This window comes from Canis aureus, chromosome 30, assembly GCF_053574225.1.
Source record: "Canis aureus isolate CA01 chromosome 30, VMU_Caureus_v.1.0, whole genome shotgun sequence".
NCBI lineage: Eukaryota > Metazoa > Chordata > Mammalia > Carnivora > Canidae > Canis > Canis aureus.
The window spans coordinates 12,336,582-12,361,009 of NC_135640.1; the positions used below are offsets into that span (position 1 = coordinate 12,336,582).

At 32.7% G+C, this 24,428-nt stretch overlaps 1 protein-coding gene across 6 annotated transcripts in view; it reads left to right on the plus strand.

The window, feature by feature from the left end:
• Positions 1-24,428, plus strand: part of ROBO1 (roundabout guidance receptor 1) — a 1,120,933-nt gene that overhangs the window by 153,548 nt on the left and 942,957 nt on the right. The window lies entirely within an intron of this gene.

Here is a 24,428-nt window from a genome sequence, read left to right on the forward strand (position 1 = left end):
CATCATAATTTAGACCAGTTATTCATAAAAGAGTGGCATATGGTGTTTCATTAAATTAAACCTTGAAGTTTGATTTTTATTTATTTTACTGTCATATTTCAATATCCAGCAACTGTATGTAATTATCATTTGTATCCACACATGAAACGGAATTCTTAAATCATCTATGGGCTTGACTTTTTTTCCCTTGCTGGGTTAAAATGGATACATTGACTTGGCAGGTAAGGGAGCTGTGAAAAAAGGAATGGAATTATATCTGTTAAAAGCATTTCCATAAGGTGAAAGTATACAGAAAATTTAGTCTGGTGTAGCAAAGTACATTTAGCTACTTTGTACTTAATACACTACTGAAATTACTAAAGTTTTTTTTTTTTTTTTTTTAAATCTGTTGCTACAGTCCCTTCTCTTGCCAGAACTCTGTTGAGTATTGATTAAAATTAGTGAATGGACCAAATGTCAAAGATTGACAATATGAAAAATATGCATTTTTAAAAAATGCAAATTAAGTACAAAATAACCCGTTTTTCAAATTGTTAGGGTAAAGAGGGCATTTGTATGAAAATGTTTTGAAAACCATGACTGTTGACACATACAGGTAGACATACAGCTTAAATATTCTTAAACTGTTTATCTGACCAGCCAGTACCTGTTGCAAGTCAACAAATTTAATCCGTGATCTAGTTATCCAGCAGGTGGTCAGATCTCAAAATGAGCAGGAGTGTCTTGAATCATCTTTACCTAGATACCTGGAAGAAGGAATACATCCATTAATGTATGTGGTGGAAAGAAGTAAGGTTTATGTATGAAATATAAAGTTACCTTTCCATTCAAGAGGATATTGTGTCATTCCAAAGTAGACCAATCAATGTAAACATTTAGGCCTAAAATTTGTTGAGACTCTGCAATTACTATCCTATAGCTAAGCATTTTTAAAACTAAAAGAGAGCTTAAAATAAATGAATTTATTGTTTCATACAATATATAGATTGGTTTCAGAGGTGATCAGTTATCAATTAGTTAATAATATGTCAGACAGATTAGTAACTCAGGGCCTGTTTTGGAACAACACCTTAAAAAGAAATACGAGTATTGAAAGGGGTTGCATAAAATTATCCATCTTGCTCTGTACCACAGATTTCAAGAATTATTTCAAAGTAATTTACCTGCCAGAGGAAATATACTGTTAGCATTTCAAAAGGAACACCTGCAGAGGGGAAGCCATTTTCATAACTCCTGCCCCCAGGATGGTTGGTTTCAGGCTAAGGAGATTATAAACCTCCTGAAAGGAGTTGTCAGCCTCAGGTTCGCACCCCCGCCCCCCCCCCCCCCCCCCCCAGTCATCTTAGAATGAACTGAGGCCCTGATTCCTTTTGCTGTTGTGCTTTTAGCTTTCTCATGTTTAGTAGAGACCTGGACCTGGAGTGAGGCTAGTGGAGTTTAGAGTGAGCAGAGATGGGAAGATCCATCTCAGTGATTTTTGAAGAAACAGTTTCTCATTCACCTGATTTACTTTCACTCTTCACCTTGACGAAAGAATATTCTCCTTCACAAGAAATTGATTTCAAAGGCAGATAGATGAAAAAACGTTAATAAGTTTTGAAAAACTGAGAAGTAAGCAGTCTCTAGAACTTAACTTGATGACTTACCACATGAACAGAAGTGTGTACAGGGACAGGTGTATATAGCCTCAGGGCACAAAGTAAAAAACAATGCAAATAACCATCATAATGCAAATTATTTTATTACCACAATAATAAAGAGGTGTTTGGTAAAGCTGTGACTTAGTTACTTGGTGTAATTAAATATTAAAATATTATTTGAATATAATGCTTGGCTTGATGGATAACCCAGCTCTCGTGTTTTTTTTTTAATTTTCTTTTTTGTCTCTCTAGATAATGCTTTTTAAAAACTGCTTATGTTTTATCATATTTACATTTTTGTGTATTTACAATATTGTATGGGAAGTGGTTGGTGTGTCAGCGAGGTGCCTAGAAATTACTTACACATTTTAAATCAAGAAATACTTTTGCTTGAAAGTAAATCAATTTTTTTTAGTAAATCAATTTTAAAAGAAAGAAGTAATTAAAAGGTGTATTCTAGGAATGATTAGGCCACTCGAACAATTTCCAGAGGTTGCCCTTCATTGCATGTAGAGCCTCTGAAAACCCGCCCCTGAATGAAAAACACTGCTAGATGTTTCTCTTGTCAATTTACCTCATCTCTTATTTACATATAAAGTACTCTTAAGCCAACAGTGGTTATCTCCTATATAGGCTATAGAAATAGCCTGCTGTATCTGGGCTATGCCACATCTTTATTTAATCTCTCCTACAAAGGAATCTGACAGATTCCCATCTTTACATTTTAAACATCCACCTCTGATTGCAACAGATGTCAGAAGACAATGAAAGACAAATGCTAAATGATATGTTTTAAAAGTCTACATTTCGCATATAGTGGGTTGAATTGAAACTTTGAAGAACACCAAGGTTAAAAATAAAAAACGACGATGTTGAATTCTGGGTGTGTATTGAAAGATTTTAAGTGGAAATATATGAGGAGGAGAAAACACACACAAGGTTGTATTTCTATTTGAATAAATCCGACAGCCCACTTTCAAGTTAAACGTGATTTATTTTTTCCTCTCTCTTCTCTACACGTGCAGCAGCATTTTCCCTCATTAAAGATGCAGGTGCTGACAGGGTTATTTCCTTTGCCCTGCCTCATGTCAACAAGGCTTGAGTGTGAAATTGTCTGAAATGATTTACTGCTTCCCCTCCCCACCTACCCATCCACCATCACTTCATTACCTTGCTGTTTTACCCAGAGGAAGGTAATTGCAAGGAGCTACGTATTATTTGGATTTGAATCATCTATAGAGAAATTATAAATTTTAAATAAAGAATTCTTCATATAAAATCTAGACGTAATATATATAACGATTCCCATATATACTTATTTTTGTGTTTTATTTTTCACATGCCCAACAGGTTTTTAAATAGATTTGAGGAATTATTTCAGATCTTAAAACTTTCCTTTGAAATGTAAAAAAATAAAATAGAAAGTGTATTTCTGAAACGGAAATGTGATAGAATCTTCAAACGATTCCTTTGGAGTATACTATTTAATTAATAATGTTGCATGTACACATCCTCCAAAGATTTTTATCTACAAGCATGATTTTTCCAATGGTTGTTATTAGTTTCTAGAGCACAGTATCCATGGGCAGCGATAAGGAAAATACATATGATTTTTCAGTCTATAAAGATTACTTGTTCATAGGCAGTTTGATTTTTTTTTTTAGCTGGATTGACTATTCAGAAATTAATTAATTTTAAAAACTTAAAAAGTCTCTTCTATTAGAATATAGCATTTAAACTACAAAGTAAAAAAAAAAGTAAACTACAAAGTACTTTAACAGGTTACTTAGCTCTTTCAACTATACATTAATAGAGGTGTTACTATAAACAAAAGTAAAAAATGTGTATATAAAAGAGTAAATAAAAGTGATATGACTTTATATGTTACTTGACAAATCTGTGTGATTATAGAATTATTTCTTAATGTATTTCCCATAGATTATTTTTTCAGAAGCACTTTAAATGTTTAGTGAAAGTAAAGTTTTCTAGGCCTCTGGCAGAATCACTGAAACAGAGAGAGCCTGGATCTGTAGCCTCAAAACCTGAAGTTTTATAAATACCCCAAATCAATCTAATGCACAGAAAATTTGAGAAACACTGCTTTTGACAAAATTTAAGTTGCTAAATAGTTGAGTACATTAAAAAAACGTTAATTCTCTGAGGAAGGTGTCTCATGAGAGAGGGATAAAAGTATTTGAAGATAATTCTTTTCGATATTTCAAGGATTTGGGGGAGCATATTTGAGACCATTGCTGGTTTCCTTTTTTACCTCTGTTTCTTGCTATTTTTATTTCATAGTAATATTAGAGATTCAGAAATATGATTGTTCACACTGGAGGAAGGTATTATACTAATAGGTCAGTGAAAATTAACCTATGTAATTTAAAATTACTTTATAAAGTACATTTAATTTTGCTTAATTAGTACAAATTCTCCTAAATTTTGACCATGCCTTAATGAAATGTTTATTCAGACATTAAGTGTCTGGGCATTTGTGTCCAAATTAGAATAATATATTAATGATGCACATTTTCTGTAACTAATGGGAGCCCAATCCCTAAATATGGTTGTAGCAGGACAATAACTACAGATGCAATTGAGGGAAAACAGACCTGTAATCAAGGGTGAGATCCTACAATAAGATCTTTGCCAAATGCCCTTCAGGCAACTTGAAAACCTCACAGAATTCACAGAGCAGACCAACAAAATAAGAATCTATTGGAAAGCTAACACCTGTTAAGCACTTACTGTAAGCTACGTACTTTAGTTTTACAAGTTTTGGAGAGGGATGAGTGGGAGAGAAAATCCCAGGCTCATGCCAGGAGACAGAGTTAAGAAGATCAGAAGAAGGACTCTGGTATGATTTGGTTGAAAGGAAAAGTGCATATTAAGGGATGTTTGGAGATGAGTCCGGAGAGATTGAAGTTCAAATCTTGAGGAGCCTTTATACTACACCAAGAAGCTTTAAATGTAAAAATGTAAATGTAGAAAAAAATTGTCTTTTTGGAGGAGATAAAATAATGAAAAATCTATTATTATTCTAATTTGCTAGTTATAAGAAGCTATCGTTATGATAGAATACAGGAAAACACTCCTAGAATTTTTCAAAAGTATTTTCAATACCAAAAAGAATAGTATGTAGAAATTATTCATTCAATGTTCATTGATAAATGGATAAGTAATTGCAGGAAGAGATTACAGGAAAAAAAAGGCAGAATCCTGGGTAGAGATCAGGCAACAGAGAAGGAAATGAAATTTGCAAAACATGGATAGAGAGTCAGAAAAACTGAGGGATGGCGGGAAGGGAAGGGAAGGGAAGGGAAGGGAAGGGAAGGGAAGGGAAGGGAAGGGAAGGGAAGGGTCAAGAATTGACCCTAAGATTCATTGTTGAAAGATGGTCAAATGAAAGTGTTATTAATGAAATTGAGGTGGACATAGAGTGCTACACTATGATTTGATTTAATGCATATTTATTGTTAAATGACTTACAATATATAATTATTTTAAGAGATCAAGTAAAAAATATATGAGTGTGGTAGTATATGTCATTTTTTTGGACTTAAGCTCAAAATGGTTATCTATAATGCTATTTAGAGTCACTCATACACACATACGTGTGTGTATGTATATATGCATATATATGAATGTATATCTATTTACGAGTATATAAACATATATACATATATATGAATGAATATATATAGGTATTATTATATAGACTATTGTCTCTTGTGTATATATTAACACTACTAGAATTTTTCTGGACAATTTGCCAAGTTAAATTTAGCACTCAGAAGATGAATAGGAGTACTATAACCAAACTGTAGAGTACGTGGTTATTAACAAATCTGGTATATAACATTTATTCTCTCAGTGTCATTGTGTTTATCGGGATTTTCCTTTATATTACTACTGACAAAAACACATTTTTAAAATTCTTTGATTGTTAAATCAGTTGACATTGTGATGTAACCTTGTTTTTTGTTCTAAGTTTTTGTGTGTTTGTGGGTCTTAAATGGGATTAGAAAATCTATGGCTAGGTGTGTCGGGTCTTGAAAGGGAACAAATATTTAAAAAAAAATAAAATGCATTCCTTACTTTCTAGAGACCACCACTCAGTAGAAGATGAGATCTTAATAACTGGAGAAATTGCCAGCTGTACTCAATTCCATGGCTCTTTATTAGCCTTGGACTACTAGTGTGAGGCTTTATCTAATTGTTTAAGTAGATGGAGGCAAACTAACAGACACAGTCAGTGACAAGACACTCAATGAAGAAACTCCTATTTGTAATCTAGCTGTAGAGCCCATGACTACTCTGCTTTGATGACGCGGCCTTTGTGATTAACCTGGCTTGCAAAACCTCATGTGCCACACTATCCACCTAATTAAGCCATCCGAATGCATTGCAGCAAACAGAGTGCCTCATATGGGCTGGTATAAATAATTTTTGCTCCTCTATTGCTTGGTTAATAGAAAGAGGCACTATTCCAGATTATGAGTGATAGAGGCTATATGGTACAGCTTTTGTAATTGTGCCTGAGGCTAGAGAAAGCCTTTTGTAAAAAATTCTGTTTGCCTGAGAGGCTGTCATTACTTCATTCAAATCTTTACCCTAGATTTCCTAGTGAGCATTCATTTATTCTTTCTCTTTACTTGTGGATTTCTTCTGTCTACATGCCTGTGTCCTTTGTTGTATAAACAGACCCAGCCTCTGCCATGTTTTCACATGGGAGAATGGCTTTGAAAATCATTTCTTACATTTAAATAACTAATAAGCAAAATGAGTATTTTGAACTATTAAAATACAAAGAAAATGTAAGTACTTCAACATGAAAAGTTGAATGCATGTGTGAAACTTGAAAGCATAAAAACTGAACTTCTCTCCAAAAAAAATCCACTGTGTAAATTTTGAAAATGAAGATATGACATTATATACATATACATGAATTTGTGTCATGATATGCATCTTATGTGTGCTTACATAAGCATATATAACACTTGTATGTAAATACATAAATTTAAATATGTATTTATATATGTGTGTATACAAAAGTATTTGTGTGTATTCTAAATTATTCATATAGGTCTGATTAATATATACAGACTGACATAGAGGTTAATTTTTTAATCCTCATAAAAGATAAGAATTATGATATTTTTACCATCGATATCAACAGTCATTCTCTAGTTAGAATACTATATATATAGTATACTATATATATACTGTAGTATAATACTACATGTATACTATGTATATATACAGATGACTGAATTCCTTGCATATGAAAATCATTCTACAGAAATATATAATTTCTCATTTTTCTATGGAAATGGACCTTCACTTTTATTTTAATGTTGACTCTGTAGAGTTCCATTGCATGACATTGAATTAAATTAGAGGCATGAGCCTGGTATAACTCTTACTATAAGCTGAGGGTAGGTGCCCAGAATCCTGTGCTGCCATCCTTGTTGGTATGTCATTGCCTACTGGGTTGTACATTTTCCATGGAACCTGTGACAGTAGTAAATTCTTATCTCTTCCATTGTACATATATTTTTTATTTTCTTGGATTCTTATTTTTTAATATGATGAGAAAATTGTGCTTTTTAAATAGTTGTAGAATAAAAAGTGTTTTATAGCTGATTTCATGTTCTTTAAAGAAATTGAATGTCACCAACAGTAAGGTGACAATGATCGTAAGATATGCCATAATGTATGGCTAAGGAAAAATATAACTAGCACTTAAGCCTTGAGCAATGTCTTAAGTATAGTTTTGTGTGATGCATTAATAAGACCAGCCTCTTAATGCTTTAAAGTTCTTTTTTACATCCCTCCTAGAGGAACAATATCTTTTGCATTTAATTTGGTGGGTGAAAGCAATCTTTTTGAAATTTCTCAGAAAGTAGACATATTCTATTTAGACATATTGTATCCTCTTTTCTCTAGTAGCTTAATTTTTGCTTCACAAAAAAATGTAGATCTGCAAGGATTCCTCCAACAATAAATATTTCCTTTAATAATATCAAATCTATTTCTGAAATTTTGTTTCTAAGCTTCAAGTAACAGTTATAGTTACTGACAATGGTCAATTATAGTGTACTTGTGGAAGACATTTAAAATGATAATTAAACTCAACTTGTGTTTCCCCCATAATGCATATAACTCAATCGAAATGACAACAGTACAAACAGTTATCAACAAGTAATCACATCATGGGCAATGACTGCTGTCTGGCTCATAACGATTGTGAGATGCCATGAACTATAAGAATTCAGAGTCAGAATATGGGAGAAAAAGTATCTTTGAATCAATGAAATAGGATATATGGAAAGAAATTGAGCTTGACAGATTCCTCATGTTCCTCAAAGCTATTTTATGTAAAGGCACCAGTATTCACTGGCAACCAATATTCTTAATAGATCATTATTTTAAAGCCACACACTTGGTGAATGAGAAGAAATAAGTAAGAATACAAATGCAATTAAAATATATCCATTTAAAGGCTCATTTCTTTCCTCCCGGTAGAAGTGTCTTTCTTAGGTTTAGAAATCTTTTAACAGAAAACTCAGCATGTATACCTGGGTCTTACTACCACTAAGATAGCTGAAATTCCTAACCAGTATGCACAGCGCTGAAATTAATAATGCATTATTTTTTTTTTTTTTTGAAATTTAGTGTATAGTTTTTTTTTTTTTTTTTTCTTTTTCACAGAAGTTCCTAGGTAGACAGAAGTAGCTTCAGGAGAAACTGTGCTCTTTTTCCATAAGTGTTTGCTGGATTCTAGATAATGCCAATGTAATAACAAGAATTGACTTTGTAATACTTTTACTTTGAAAAGTATACTAAAAGTTAATTATGTACAGAAAGTAGTAGTTGCTAAGTAGTTAGTGATTAAATGGTAGATATAATAAAAATTGGCTCATCCTGATTAGAAAGTAATATAGTATCCTTAACCAACCTGTAACTAGTGTATTGTTATATTCACTGAATCAGTTTGTCAATGAAATGAAACATATTATTGAATCTTATTTTTGGCATCTTTCGCTCAAAACTATAGTTTCATTAGATTTTTCTAACCAAGAACATTTATGGTAAAACTAATAAGTTTTAGCCTCTTAAAAAACTCCCAAATATTATATGTACCATTTTTGCTTTCCTACTAGTAATGAACAAGGTTCCTATTCGTCATTCTTGCTAACTTTTGGTTCTGTCAGTATTTTGCATCTTAGCCATCCAATAGTTGTGTAATGATAACTCGTTGTTTTCTTTTATTTTTTTATAATAAATTTATTTTTTATTGGTGTTCAATTCACCAACATTCAGAATAACACCCAGTGCTCATCCCGTCAAGTGCCCCCCTCAGTGCCCGCCACCCATTCACCCCCACCCCCCGCCCTCCTCCCCTTCCACCCTCCCCCAGTTCATTTCCCAGAGTTAGGAGTCTTTATGTTCTGTCTCCCTTTCTGATATTTCCCACACATTTCTTCTCCCTTCCCTTATATTCCCTTTCACTATTATTTATATTCCCCAAATGAATGAGAACATATAATGTTTGTCCTTCTCCGATTGACTTAACTTCACTCAGCATAATACCCTCCAGTTCCATCCACGTTGAAGCAAATGGTGGGTATTTGTCATTTCTAATGGCTCAGTAATATTCCTTGGATTCCAATATTCCAATATTCCATTGTATACATAAACCACATCTTCTTTATCCATTCATCTTTCGATGGACACTGAGGCTCCTTCCACAGTATGGCTATTGTGGACATTGCTGCTAGAAACATCGGGGTGCAGGTGTCCCGGCGTTTCATTGCATCTGTATCTTTGGGGTAAATCCCCAACAGTGCAATTGCTGGGTCGTAGGGCAGGTCTATTTTTAACTCTTTGAGGAACCTCCACACAGTTTTCCAGAGTGGCTGCACCAGTTCACATTCCCACCAACAGTGTAAGAGGGTTCCCTTTTCTCTGCATCCTCTCCAACATTTGTGGTTTCCTGCCTTGTTAATTTGCCCCATTCTCACTGGTGTGAGGTGGTATCTCATTGTGGTTTGGATTTGTATTTCCCTGATGGCAAGTGATGCAGAGCGTTTTCTCATGTGCATGTTGGCCATGTCTATGTCTTCCTCTGTGAGATTTCTGTTCATGTCTTTTGCCCATTTCATGATTGGATTGTTTGTTTCTTTGCTGTTGAGTTTAATAAGTTCTTTATAGACCTTGGAAACTAGCCCTTTATCTGATATGTCCTTTGCAAATATCTTCTCCCATTCTGTAGGTTGTCTTTTAGTTTTGTTGACTGTATCCTTTGCTGTGCAAAAGCTTCTTATCTTGATGAAGTCCCAATAGTTCATTTTTGCTGTTGTTTCTTTTGCCTTCATGGATGTATCTTGCAAGAAGTTACTGTGGCCAAGTTCAAAAAGGGTGTTGCCTGTGTTCTCCTCTAGGATTTTGATGGAATCTTGTCTCACATTTACATCTTTCATCCAAGATCATGATCATGTTTCATGTTTCATGATCATGTTTTTTTTTTCTAATGCAATACAATTACCCTTTCATCCATCCATTTTGAGTTTATCTTTGTGTATGGTGTAAGAGAGTGGTCTAGTTTCATTCTTCTGCATGTGGATGTCCAATTTTCCCAGCACCATTTATTGAAGAGACTTTCTTTCTTCCAATGGATAGTCTTTCCTCCTTTATTGAATATTAGTTGACCATAAAGTTCAGGGTCCACCTCTGGGTTCTCTATTTCCATTGATCTATGTGTCTGTTTTTGTGCAAGTACCACACTGTCTTGATTACCACAGCTTTGTAGTACAACCTGAAATCTAGCATTGTGATGCCCCCAGATACGGTTTTCTTTTTTAAAATTCCCCTGGCTATTCGGGGTCTTTTCTGATTCCACACAAATCTTAAAATAATTTGTTCTAACTCTCTGAAGAAAGTCCATGGTATTTTGATAGGGATTGCATTAAACGTGTATATTGCCCTGGGTAACATTGACATTTTCACAATATTAATTCTGCCAATCCATGAGCATGGAATATTTTTAATTTGTAGTTCTCTAGAAACATATGACATCATTCTTGCTAACTTTTGGTTCTGTCAGTATTTTGCATCTTAGCCATCCAATAGTTGTGTAATGATAACTGATTGTTGTTTTAATTTGTAGTTCTCGGGATCCCTGGGTGGCGCAGCGGTTTGGTGCCTGCCTTTGGCCCAGGGCGCGATCCTGGAGACCCGGGATTGAATCCCACGTGGGGCTCCCGGTGCATGGAGCCTGCTTCTCCCTCTGCCTGTGTCTCTGCCTCTCTCTCTCTCTCTGTGTGTGTGACTATCATAAATAAATAAAAATTTTTAAAAAAATATTTTGTAGTTCTCTAGAAACATATGACATTGAACACATTTTCAAGTTTATTTGACATTTGTATTCGTCTCAGGCGAAGTGTCTATTCAGATTTTTCACCTAATTTGTATTGGATGGTTTGTTTCATTTTTTTGAGTTTTTAGACTTCTTCGTATATGTCGAGTGTAAGTTCTTTTTTTTTTTTTCCCAGAAAATCTGACTTTTCTTTATCATATATATATTGTTCAGATATTTTCTCCTAGTCTTTGGCTTATTGTTCATTTTCTTAACAGTGTCTTTTGCAGGGCAGGTTTTTAATAAAGTCCAACTTATCAAATCTTTTTTTCATGATCATGTTTTTTTTTTTCTAATGCAATACAATTACCCTTAGAAACATCTTTTATACATGTGACCCTGCATAGTGTATTCCATATATCACACACTGGTGAATATATTCATTCGATAAAATATCACTGTAGTAATTCACATACACAGTTAATTAACATTCTTAGAAAATCTTTTACATGTATGTTTCTTCAAGGTGTATTAAAGCAACATATTGTGTGAACACAGTTATCCACTTTAATAACACTTTGTGTTCATGTATACAGCCACCATTCCTAGAAATGTCTTTTATTTACGTGCCTTTGCAGAATGGTTTAAATACAGCACAATGTGGTAAACACATTCATTCCCCGGATAACACTTTAGTTATTCACATACAAATTACCATTCTTAGAACTACCTTTTGTACATAATAACTTTTTAAAGTATACTAAATGAAACACCATTGTGTGAACATATTCTCACTGAAAGAAATATCAGTGTACTTATTCACACATAAAACTGGCATAAGAATTTTAAATATGTGACATTGTCTTCATTTACATAAGATACCTTAATTATGTAGAATAATAGTTTCCTGTAAGACTTCAGTGCAAAGAAATGATACTGGAAAGAACATATCTTATGGCACTGATATATAAAAACAATCAAATGTGAAAAGGGTAATAATAATACCATTTTTGCCAATGTTAAGGATGAAACTTACTGTTTACTGAGCATTATATGGAAATGATTGTCTAATCACAAAGCCAATTTTTGGTATCTAAAAATATTGAATGTAGCTGAAAAGGAGACAGATAAAATTAAAATTGAAAAAGAAGACCAGGGGCAGCCTGGGTGGCTCAGCAGTTTAGTGCCGCCTATGGCCCACGGTGTGATCCTGGAGACCCGGGATTGAGTCCCGCATCGGGCTTCCTGCATGGAGCCTGCTTCTCCCTCTACCTGTGTCTCTGCCTCTCTCTCTCTTTGTGTCTCTCATGAATAAATAAATAAAATCTTAAAAAAAAAAAAAAGAAGAAAGAAAAAGAAGACCAGAGACAGTTTCTATGAAAAGAGATGCCAATTGTTAAGAAACCAATAGTTTAGTGGGGATAAGAGGAACAATTCAGAAGTGTTATTTGGGCAAAACAAATTCATGTGGGTCAAGTGTCTAATGTGCTCTGGAGACACACAGAAGCAGCTTCACACTCTGGGAGAACTGGAAGTTGAATTTTTATGATCAAGATGTAGGAGGTTTATTCAAGTTTTAACTATAATATTAGAGTTAACCTTTCTTTCAATTTTCTCTCTGTGTCATGCTCTCTCTTTAAAGATGTGCTATCTTTTTTTTGATATTTCATTTTTATGAATGAAGCTTTAATTAAGTGTGGCTAGGAATCAGTCACTTTCCCAGATTGATAGGTTTATAGTGAATAGGCTGGAAGATATAAACAAAGCACTGGCTTTAGTGACAAAATTACCTGGATTCTGTATGAAATGTATGGGCTTGAGCAACTTGCAAAAAGTTTTTTTTTTGGTTTGTTTCCTTTGTTGGTTTCTTTAAAAAAGATGATACGTTGTGGTTGTAAACATTACAGAAAGACTTACATAAAGTATCTAATACATTGCCTTATTTATGGAAAGCGCTCAATAAACAGTAGCTACTATTCTTTGAAAAATAGGTATTGCTAGAGGTGCTTAGGTGGTTCAGTCGGTTAAGCATCTGACTTGGGCTCAGGTCATGATCTCATGATCCCAGGGTCCTGGGATCCAGCCCCAAGTCGAGTGGGACTCCATGCTCAGTGGGTAGTCTACTTCTCCCTCTCCCTCTCCACCTCCCTCTGATCTGGCTTTGTCTGTCTCAAATAAGATTTTCTCAAATAAAAAGATTTTATTTATTTATTCAGAGACACTGAGAGAGGCAGAGACAAAGGCAGAGTGGGAAGCAGGCTTCCTGCAGGGAGCCTGATGTGGGACTAGATCCCAAGACCCCAGGATCACGACCTGAGCCAAAGGCAGATGCTCAACCGCTGAGTCATCCAGGGGCCCCTACACAAATAAAATCTTTAAAAAAAATAGTCAGTTTTTGTAATTATGAAGGGGACAGGAAGTATATGTAGATTAGGGCAAGGTTATCAGGCTCTGATGATGATGTCATGACTGGAGCTAAGAATATTTGGAAAAGAGAGTTGCTCCAGATTAAGGGAGGAGTTAGAAAACAATGTAACATAAAAGAGTTGGATTTTATGGTGAGTTTATAGATGTGAGAATAATTAGTTACTCTACTTCAGAAAAGTAGATTTTACGCAGTGCCTCGAACCCCCTCTGCAAGTCCCAACAGATTATTTATTGTGTAAAGTCACAGTATTTATTGAACAGAAAATACTAAGCAATGTAGAGAAGTTTTCATTTGTTATGAAAAAAAGACATGATGCAACTTCACTACAACCTTCAATCAAAGAAAAGAATGCAAATTTAATGGAATATATTGGAATTAAAGTATGTAAGAATGTTAAGTCACAACTGTTAGACAGTTCTACTTAGTAACATAATGCTTCAGGGCAAACAAGGGAAACGTGATAATTGTGAATGCTTTTCATAGACACTGTGACATATTTTGAGACTACTGTGTTTGATTTCCTTATAATTATTGCTAGATTGTTTAGTATAAGTATTTTAAAGCTCTCAAATATGTTACCCAGAATTTCGGTTTTTGAAAGCAAACAGAAGGATGCCTACAAGTTAACTTTTATTTTCTGAAGCATCATGGTGATAGAAGGACTTTCATGTTATTGTTTTGTCTTCTTGTTTGTTTTAGTGAAGTACTTTGCAAAAATTAAGCTAATGGCAATAAACTATTTCTTTGTATCTTAGTTAAAAAAAACACAAAACAGAAATTATATACTGATTATAGAAGATGTATGAAAGTCATTAAAGAAACTATAGAAGTATATAACCAGAAATTGAAATGTTGACTAGAATTGGCCAAGGGAAAATTTAGTCATTTGCTGTCTGGTAGGAAGTAAGTTTTCAGTTTTACCTTGTGTGTTTATCCGTGTGTACTTGTATTTGTGTTGAATCTATTGTGACTTTTGGCGGAGTTCAATTACTGAAATAAAATTTGATTCACTATTATGGTATATCATAATAGACTTTTATTTCAACAGTTGGAAAATATAATTTTTCAATAGTGGCACTTTTTTCAGTTAAATTTATTATGTGATAGACTGGGATGGGCTGACTTGATGTAAATGTCACAGATCCATCAATCTCAACTAAAATATTAATAGAAAGGAACAAAACATAGTAGTAGAGGAATTCAATCAGTCTGATTGATTAAAGTAGATGATAAAGACAAAAGTGAAGATGATTACAATAATTATTTGATAAGTAGAATTGCTACTGACTTAATTGAATTTTTATTACACTATTAGTATTAAGAATTGGATAATAAATTCATAGTATGGTTTAATTGAATGACCACTAAGAAAAAGAAGAAAACAAAATTTAAAGCAAAGAGATTATTGAGAATTAGAATAACTAGTTAAAATGAGTTGTCACAATTTCAATAAAGGCTGAAGAAAAGGTTTGGCAAAGAATGAAAATAGGAACCTGAACAACCAAAATGTATCTAAATGCATGAATCAACTGGAAAATTGGAATCAGTAGAATCAGTGTGATCAATTCAGTTAAAATATAGAAAATACTCTATTAAAATCATGAAATGTTGACTTAGAAATGTCTGGCACTGTCTGATATTGTATGTGAATGTATCACATTACATGAGAAGTCATGTAATAACAAAATTTATGAGACCTGATTCCACATAACCACTCTTCCACAAAAAAGAAGAAAGGAAGGAAGGAAGGAAGGAAGGAAGGAAGGAAGGAAGGAAGGAAGGATAGAAAAGAAATGAAAAAAGAAAAAAGAAAAAAGAAAAAAAGGCTGATCTATTATACACTTCTTTTGGTACATAAAATCTGTGGACTCAATGGAAACAAGCAATCATGCATCTCATGTTTCCTTGGATAGTTCCATTTAATGCTTAGTCTTTCTGCATATTATATATTTATATAATTATAAATATATATAATAGTGTGTGATATATAAATATAATTATATAATTATATATTTTATTACATTATATGTCTATAATATAGGTATTATATCACCCTTTATGTATTTTTTCCACTATAAGTCAGTCAAACACAGCCAAATTCCATAGCATATTTGGATAACGTGTTGTTCTTCGTCTGGTCTTTATTCACAATCTACTGTATGATATCTGTTTAATTATTGTATCTTAGGTTTTTGATGGATAGCAAGAAGTATTTTACAGATTGTATTTTGAGGATTTGAGGTAGTAATTTTATTGAGGTAACTAAGATTATTCGGGAGGTCTGCAGAAATAAAAATACCTATTTTCAATGGAAGCAAAAAACTAAAGCTTATTGTGTTGGTAATTTGTCATATTCTTTTCACTGTGGATAATTTCACATTTGTAATTTAAAAGACAACTTTGCAGAATTTTTGCATAAGAATATTTTCATGAACAATCGATCTTCACTGTTGCAATGCTTAACTATCAACAATTGAGAACCAATTTTATTAACAAATATTATTAGTTAATAATAATGTAATTAAAGACTGTAATATATCTAGTTACTGTATCTTTAATTTCTGGGTAAGAAATAATACATTTACCATCAATGGATAGCATTCCTGGAGCCCTCACTGTTTGTTTTCTCTGCGCTGATCTCATTTAATCCTTGAAAAATCGTTGTGAAAAAAATAATTATTATTTCCCATTTAACCTTAACAGAGCCAGGATTTAAACTCACTTTGAATTATCTGACACCAAAACCAATGTTGATATTGCTTACACCATGCCAGTCCATTCTGCGACATGATAGGAATTGGCCTACATATTATATTAGAAAAGTTGGAAGACTAAAAACTCACTGAATCAAATCCATCTCTTTCTTGCCAGAAAAAAAATCATATTTAATATTTTAACTAATTTTCTTGATTTTTGGCCTTTCTCTATTTTACTAGCTAAGAAACCTACTTTTGTGTTTCTAACTTTTACACCTTTGTTATACTACTTTTTTAGCTTGATAGTGGGTTTTATAATTGAGAATATCATATACACATGCTATAAAGACTTATGATTGATTTAAATTGCATTTTATCATTTCAGAATACCATGATTTTCCTCTCTGATGCCATGTCATAACTTAGCTTTAAAAATAAGATCAGCATAGTTTTAACTAAATTTCATACATGGGTAATCCATTTTCATCAGATACATTTCATTACCTAATCATAAATTTTCTGCCGTTTTAGTTCAACCACCGTGATGTTGAGACATGTATCGTACAGCTACAACTTAACATTGCTAGAATTATATGTCATGAATATTTACTTCATTATTTATAATTATATTCATCAAATTAAGATGTTTCATCTAATCAGAAAAGGGTTGTGTTATATTTATAAATGCACATACTGACAGACAATAAGATTTTTCACTGAATATTGCATATTTAGTCTTTTTGAGGTATCACTTTATTTCTTTTAATAAAGAGTTTTAATGTTAAATATGTGGTATTAACAATTTTAAAATAATTTTCCCTTTCTTTAGAATGACTTTAAAATGAGAGTAGCGTGTTTTATTTTATAACTTTACTGCCATGTTAAAATGTGTTTCAATTCCACTAATTTTTTTTCTTTGATTTGCAAAAAGCTCTATTGAGACGTTTAATCTCTGGTAGTAATACAAAGGCTCAGAGGTGTATGTTACATTTAGAAAGCCTAGAAAAATACTCCGTAGTTTTTTAGAATATTCAATGAATTGTCCGTTAGTAGATCTCATACAGACCCAAGTTAAATAGACCCCTTCCCCTGAGGGTTAATCCCCTGAGCATATATCATATAGACATGTGTATTAATTATAATTTAAGATAGTCGAATGTGCAATGACCCAATTTAAACTAAAGTTTACACTGAATCAAAACATGTAGAGAGCATATATATCACTTTATGTTAAAAAAATTCAATGTCCTATTTATTTTCACAAATGAAGAAATAGTAATATATTTTTAATTAACTGTTTACTTAATTTTTGTGTTTTTAGAAAACTGTTTTCCTTTGTAAGTTTACTAGTTGAATCTGAATCACACTAAATGGTGTATTTAAAATTTGACTTTATTACGTTTGTTTTCACCTTTAGCTTAAAAATGTGTTTATCTTCAAAAATAATTCTACAGGTTTTTAACTTCCTATGTGCTCTGAAAAACTGGAAATATATATAATATCTGTGGAGTAATGGCCCCAAGAACTTATTACATGATTTGTTCTCAAAACTATGTTTTATTTTAACATCTGACTTTTAGTAACTTAGGTTTCATCTGGAGTGCTAGATATGTGATGGTTTTACCCTGGAATTACTTTTAGCCTTTGGAAGGTCACTCGTTTACAAGTTTCGGCTTCTCATAAATTGACCTAATCTTCTGAATAATGGCTGGACATGCTGATGATCAATATTTTATTGCTTCTACATCTTAAAACACACCATGAATTACAGTCGAAATCGTTATTGCCCAGGACTGCAGACATAACAGTAATATACATGTGATATGACTCCTCAGCCTGTGGTACTGTTTGTGAAACAAGACTCTGCTTGAATGATTTTATTTCAGCACTATTACAACCCTCTTTAATTTATAGGTAGAAATGCCACTGACAGTTATCATTCAGATAGTTCTATTCAAGGCCACAGAAGTAACTCATTATGGTTTTCCATGACAATAATCATATCTGAATTTTCCTTTGATTCGAATTCTTCTAAGGATGAATCACTTTATTCTATTTTCAAAGAGCAGTGAATTAGTTAATTACTAGCATAATTTCAGAATCATAGGCATAAACTAATTCTAATAATTTATATCAACTAGATCATAAACTAATAAAATACAGCTGTTGATTTTTATTCTAATTATTTAACTGTTACCATGTAATCGGACTTCCTTAATCAAAAATTGTGTGATGCAAATTCTATGCATCTTAGCTTTCTTACTATCACATTGAAGATTTTTTAAAAAATCATTTTCATATATGAATCCACTTCTGTGAGATTTTCTTCCCTTAGTTTTCTTTAGTTTTATACACAGATGCTCTGATCTCTTAGTCACATTCTCTTGTCCATGCTTCAGCTGGCAGTCAGTTTCAACATTTGCTTTTTTGATGCATGTTATGACAATCAATATTTGACAATGTGAGTGCTTCCAGTAATCCAGAGTTTAATTAGCATCATGATTCTGATCGAAAAAATGGAAACTTTTTCTCTTGGGAAACTAAGTATGGACTTAAAAATAACTGCAATAGAAAATAGTTTTTGTTATTATGATCCTAATCCTGTTATCTGCAATTTTCAATCAGTTTCACCCTCACTGGTGTGTGTATGCACACATACACACTTGAGTAATTTGGTTTCCTAGAGGTAATAGGGAATTACTCATCTGTTTAAACACAATCTACTTAGGCAGTTACGCAGTTGAGGTGTGTGCTTGCCATCATTTTTGCCTGCTTCCTTAGCTTTCAGCTTACCACAGAGAAATCCGGTGAGCCAAAGCTTCAGGAAGTATCTATCCCATAAGATCATTCAGATGAGTTTGTTTAGTCCTATTAATATTTACCAGTTCTGTTACTGATTTCATTGACCTATTTCATTTTTAACTGACCCGGCTTATGAATGTGTTCAGTATTGGGTAAAATATTATACCTGTAAACACTGGAACATGTACATTTAAATGACTGAAGAGTGCATACAGCAACTGTGAACTCACTGTAGAGAATTAAGAAGATAATTTTAAGTAATGAAAAATATGACTGAAGACTATAGTATAGATTGAATTATTATCCTCTGAGAACTTTATTTTATTTTATTATTTATGATAGTCACAGAGAGAGAGAGAGAGAGAGAGAGAGGCAGAGACACAAGCAGGCTCCATGCACCGGGAGCCCGCTGTGGGATTCGATCCCGGGTCTCCAGGATCGCGCCTTGGGCCAAAGGCAGGCGCCAAACCGCTGCGCCACCCAGGGATCCCATCCTCTGAGAATTTTAATGGCTTAATCACATTGTCAGCATAAATATAAAAAGCTATTAATAGCACTTTTGTATTTTTTAGCTTGAGTTTCAAACTTTTATGTTAGTTCCTAGTTTTAATAAACATGCTTTTGGCGTGGCATTAGTTTCATTCGTTTGAGGAAATGAACCTTTAATAATTTGTCACCAAAGGAAATCAATATGTTTAAAGGTTTGGGAGGCTTTGGTTGAACAAATAGTCCAAAGAAACTAAACTATAGAATTAAAATTCATGACCAAAAGGTTGCCAACTGACCCACCATTCATTTCTTCTTTCAAAAAAAAACTGTGTGTGTGTGTGTGTGTGTGTGTGTCTAGGGAAGCATAGAAAGGTATACCCTAGTTAATAAGGAAGATAAGAGTTTGGATCACCAAACAGAAACATATTGAGTACAAATTTAAAATATGGTACTCTGTTCTTGTAAGTTTTTAGGTAAGCATGCAGTCCATCTGCCTCCCCTTAGCATGTTATATTATCCAAAGAGTTGAGTTAAATATATTACCTAAAATAAAAGTATAACAAAAGTATAAGTAGATTGTAAACCCCTTTTCTAAGGTGTAGCTGGATTTTCTTTTTTAAAAATATCTTAAAATAATGGTAATATACTATATTCATAAGTGTTTTTAAACAGAGTATAAAATAATAGTAATATAACATAATATTCATATATAGTTTTTAAAACTCAGAGTATACAATAATGGAAATATATATATATTTTAAAACTCAGTATAAAATAATGGTAATATACTATATTCGTAACAATTTTACTTAAGAAGTAATTCTCTATTTGGGATTATTTAGAATTATTTTGCACTATGAATTGCAAGAAATTTTAACCAAATAGGGTGTAAACTTTTGGGCAGAGAGTGATTCTGCTTAAATTCTAGAAACTATGTTTTTTTTCTCCCAGAACAAAAGACATGCAGGCATAAATATATAAAATTTTGCATATAATTTTAGGAAGATGAGGGATGCCCGAAAGTTGATTTATAGACTTCATATTTAGTCAATGATTAGAGAGAGAAAGCAGGAGTCAAGATTAGAAAAAATATTCAGTCTTTCTTTTTCATGTAGAAAATAGAAAGGAAAAAACTTTATGGATTAGTCAAGGCTGAAATTGAAGTTCAGGCATCAACAATCACCAAATTCAACTTTTTCAGTTTCTAATTTTTGAATACTTGAACATGGAGAGAGATGATTTGGTCATGGTCCATTAAAACACTCAAATCAATTTTCCTTTTTCCCCTTCATAAGTATATGATCTATTGGTCTCTACTTTGGTGATTGACAAGTAAGGTTCCCTAGAAAATGATTTATATTTGCATTAGTTTTTAGCATAAATTATTTACAAATTTTATCTTTTGTTTAACTGGTTTTGCTGGTTTCTTTTTTAAAACAGTAACAAAAATATCAGAGTTGATCTGTCTACTTTCTAAAGTGCATGTATAAAGAGAGATGGGATTGCCAATACTTCATAATGAGGAATGAGCCTTATGTTCACTACACCAGACTTTACCTTTACCAAAGAATATTGTTTTTTTTTTATTAGCTGTGACAGAAATCATGGGCCACTTAAATCTTAAAATATGTTTAAACAGAGTGATATGGATAAAAAGCATAATATTCTAGGAAGAAATATCTGGTGAGTCTCTTAATTTGAAAATCCTGAATGGAACATACCTGGAGGGGAGTATAACAAGTGACTTTACCCCACTTCCTCAAGAAGTTACAATAATTCATGTACGTACTGAAAACAATTTAAGTCAAGGCAGGACCAAAATAACCATTTTAATTGGTCAGTACATTTTAAAGTGGCAAGAATGCCAGTTATCATATCACTCAATGATGCTTGTGTTTGCAGGAATTATCATATGGGTACGGTTAATTCCTTTTGAATATTCAGACCTTACAAATTAGTGTTAAAGAAAAATAGTATAAAAGTGACAGTATTGGATGGGATATTTTGGATAATAGACAGAGTTAATAGTACCAGAAAGGATATGTGGATATTGGCCATGTATGAATAGACATCAAAACAGTAGGTTAGTTTTCACGGAGTCTCATAGAATACCATTTGCACTTTTGAGAGCCCTAATAAATTGTGCACATCACTATTCTGTTTTCTTTTTTAAATACTCAGATGACTGAGTTTGTATCATTGCCTTTTAAAATGCTCCAAGATAGAACAACTATGTCCCAAATATAACTGCAATATCCCCTTCCAGGTTTTGTGACATCGAAATATTTATTTACATCAAGATTAAATGGTTTTCCTCTTTTGATGATAATATTTTGTGCGTAAAGCTTTGCAGGTCATTGCCAATCTGTTTAAACCAAATCCTTTTTGTTGTACTACATTCAATTAAATCCTATCTGACAAATGTATTTACTCGTTTTATTAGTAAACCAGATAAAGATGAACTGAAAAACTAATAAAAATTATAATTTCTGGGATCCCTGGGTGGCTCAGCAGTTTGGCGCCTGCCTTCAGCCCAGGGCGTGATCCTGAAGTCCCGGGATCGAGTTCCACATCGGGCTCTCTGCATGGAGCCTGTCTCTCTCTCTGCCTTTCTCTCTCTCTCTCTCTCTCTCTCTCTCTCTGTCTCTCGTGAATAAATAAATAATAACTTTTTTAAAAATTATAATTTCTTCTGCTTTCCTCTTTATTTATACAGGGTAAACTTATGAATTATATCCCATAAGCTTCGCTTGCAAATTGGATGCCTTTTGAAGATATTCTTTTTCTATATCCAAAGCTAATATCACTTGATAAATTTCTTTAATTGTAAGCATGAGGTTTTCAGATAGCTTAATAATTTATCAGTGTTATCAAAATCTCCAAAATGTATTTTTAATGAATTAGCTCTCATATACAAAGCAGCAAATTTATTTCCAAAAAAAAAAATCTAAAACTTTCTTGCAAAGGCAGCTAGCTTAACATGTGTCCACTAAACGCATGTATTATAATCACAAAATTATAATAGAAATAATTTTGATTTAATCTTTGCCACTTTGCAGTTAAATTGGCTAGTATTCAATATATAGACGATCACCTTGGTGATAAATTTATGTTTGACTTCAGCCTTCCATACTCCATTACATACTTTCTTTGGCTGAAAATTTCTGACAAACAAATTTATGGTGGAAATGACCTCTCAACTTTATTTATGAAACCAGTAGCAGAACACAGCAGTAGATCACAGAATGACATATGATTACTGTTTCCTGAAATACGTAAAGGATCATGCAGTGCAGTGAACCATGCTGGATACTGAAAGTCCATATGCTGTGGGTTGCACCATGGAAGGCCTACACAGTTTGGTAGTGAATGGATAATTGGCAAAACCATTTCACCACAAAACCTACAGTTTTACCATAAGTGTTCTTTTATATGTGAATAAATACAGGAAAAAGTACAATATTTTCAATGTACTTTATCCCTTTCTACCTAAAATTTCTAATTACATATTACAACAATATTCCATTTAAATAAGTATGTTTACTGTGGAATTGTAGTCTTTGCAAAATCTTCTCCACCTTCCATTATGTTTTCTATTTCACCATCTACTTATAGATTGACATACTACTATATAATTTTGATTTCAAAATTCAGTATTAATGACCTGAGATCTGTATGATAGAATGAATCTGCATAAACTAAATCTTAATTTTAAAAATGTCACATCAAAATAAACTTAATTTCACTTGTTATGCATTTTGTAACAAAAATCTTAATATTTCAACTAATATTTACAGCAGGAAAGAATAATAAATGTTACTAAATCACTTTTAAGGTCGTTTTTCACACACAAAAATTACATGTAAGCTTAACTCCCATGTTTTACTTTGATGTGAAAAATTTTTAGGTAAAATTGTTCAAATTTGGCTCCCTGATATACTGTGCAATATATGAAATTTAAGTGATTTTATAAGATGAACAAAATGATTTCTCTTTCTACAATGAATCTTTTAGGTTCCATAATTAAGCTCCAAGCTGTAAACAAATAATTTTCTTTTATTGGATATTTTAACAGATTATTACTGATGACTACTGCTGTTTTTTTACCACTGTTAATTAATTTGCATTATATTTAGAGTCTATGCCGAGCATAGCAATTTTATTGGGATGAAGATTGTAAAAAGCCATGTGGCATGAAGATACTTATCACCAAAGTGACCTTTCAATGCCAAAAGAATAAGACTAGTAACAAAGATATAAGCAATAAATGCTGAAGGAAAGGCAAAGCAATAGGCATAAATAAATGGACTTCCTATTTGGAGCTGTTTCTCATTACATTACACCATTTATAGATAAAGTTTGTCCATTTTGTTTAGAAACCATCATCTAATTATGTACAGAATTTGTAGGGTGCCAATTTTATTTAGCTCATTTTATACATTTCCAAATCAGGTTTGTATAGAAGGGAGTAGAAGGGAGCTGCAGTAGAACAAAACAAGAAATACCAAAGGGAAAAGAATATAAAATGCCCAGTCACAGTGTTTTAGCTTACAGATGATCACACTCGGACCCTTAACTGTAGTTCATGCTAGTCATATATGCATTCCCAGGGGAAATGTCAGAAGCATTCTGATGAAATAAATTGGATACTGGGAATGCAATCTCAAACACTTTTATAACCTTGTTAGTTTTAAACTGAATATCTTCAAATATGTCAACGTCTTTTTATTTGTCACCAGACTGCTTCAAATATTTGTATAAAAATAAAATGTTGAGGAATATGAGGAGGACAAAATCCACTGGAGGTTTTATTTTTTGTTTGATCTTCTTTTAGAAATGAAAACCTTGTGTTAGTAGGGAAACTTGGGTGAAAATCTGGAAGTGTTTACCACCTTGTATTGAAAAAATCAATGGGAAATATGTGAGACAAGTTAAAAACCAATTTAGTAGTACCATGTATATCATAGAGCCCTATGCTCAATGAAACAGCATGTTGTTGTTTTGATTGAATA